This window comes from Gavialis gangeticus, unplaced genomic scaffold, assembly GCF_001723915.1.
Source record: "Gavialis gangeticus isolate Ggan-Ray unplaced genomic scaffold, GavGan_comp1, whole genome shotgun sequence".
NCBI lineage: Eukaryota > Metazoa > Chordata > Crocodylia > Gavialidae > Gavialis > Gavialis gangeticus.
This window is the reverse complement of record NW_017729029.1, coordinates 9,292,837-9,294,306: the sequence shown is the minus strand read 5'-3', so window position 1 is coordinate 9,294,306 and position 1,470 is coordinate 9,292,837. Positions and strand designations below refer to the sequence as shown.

Sequence of the window (1,470 nt, the reverse complement as noted above, 5' to 3'; positions counted from 1 at the left end):
CCCTCCCCGGTCCCCCCCCCCCGACTTTGTTTCAGGCTAAATATACAGAGACTATTTTTCACAGGTGTTTGTTTCACCTGTTCTCTACAATGAATGAGATTCCATATCCTCCCTGAGCATGCCAGTCCACTGCTTAACCATCCTTAGTGCTAGAAAGTCATTTCTTAAATCTCTTCTGCTGGTAACTTAGCTAATTTCTTGTCCTTTCCCCAGTGGATGTGAAGAACAAGTGATCATCATTCTTTTCATAACAACCTTTTCTATCCTGGAAAGTTGGTATTTTTTCCCCTCAGTTTTTTCTTCTCTGGACCAAACAAACCCAGTTCCTTCATCTTGTCCTCTGGCCTTGTCCGCTGAACCTCCTGTCATTCTTGTTGCTCTCCTCTGGATTCTCTTTGACATGTACCAAAATATAATTTTTGGGCCCTGTCATGTGAAGAGAAACAGGTGGCAGCAGTCTCAGCAGAAAGGCAACCTACAGCAAACTAAACAGTGTTGTGCACAGTGCTTGTGGAAAATATTGCCTAGATCTACTCAAGGCAAAGGTTGAATGCCAGGTGCATGAAGCAGCATAGGAGAGATCTTCTGCTTGAACAAACCCTCTGTTCAGCAGCACCTTACAGGATGCATTAACTTGACTCTTCAGTCACATCCAATAACTCATCCATTTAAGACCAGAAGTGACAACTGAGATCCTCTAATTTGACTTCCTGCATAGCACAGGCCCAACAGAATTTCACCCAGTTGTTCAGATTATGGCTGAACTAGATACCTTTGAGAAAGAGATTTAAAGCTTTCAAATGGTGGTAATTTGTTCCAATGATTAATTACTCTTGCTGTTAAGGACCTGCACCTTATTTCCACTTTCAATTTGTATAGTTTCAACTTCTGGCCACTGGGTCTTGCTGCTGTTAAGAACCTTATGCTCTCAGTAGTAAACATTATTCATGGAGTGTCCCTCTCTTGAGAGAGACTTTTCTTTGTGCAAGGCAAGAAGTTGAAATACTACTTGAACAGCCTATATAAAAATCCTGGCATCATGGGTCTTTCTGATTGCATCATTGGCTGAACTGTGCAGTTGCACTGAGAACCAGCACTGGGGGGAACACAATCTCCTGGTTACAAAATATAAATTAAATTAAATAAATCCTAATTAAATTCAGTAGCTCAGCACACTGGGTGATTTGTTTCCCCAAGTGCAGACGTGTATTAAACTGTTCATTACCTGCAATGTTAAAGCACCGGTGAAAACTCCACACATCTTTCATGGATACCTTAGTACCCAGGAGCAATGTCCATGTAGCTAGCTATGAAGCTGCGAGAGCTCTTACATAAGGAAAACCTGTTCTCTTAGGGACTGCATGACCTGTAGCTGAGTTTGCAGGGTACTAATTCAAAGCCAATTCAAAGCTAATCCAAAACTAGGGGATCCAGGTGTCCAAGAAGAGTGGTTGCTCCTTAAGGAGATGA

General features: G+C 42.1%; 1 protein-coding gene across 1 annotated transcript in view; it reads right to left on the bottom strand.

Moving 5' to 3' along the window:
- FRMPD3 (FERM and PDZ domain containing 3) overlaps positions 1–1,470 on the bottom strand; it is a 75,229-nt gene that overhangs the window by 9,133 nt on the left and 64,626 nt on the right. The window lies entirely within an intron of this gene.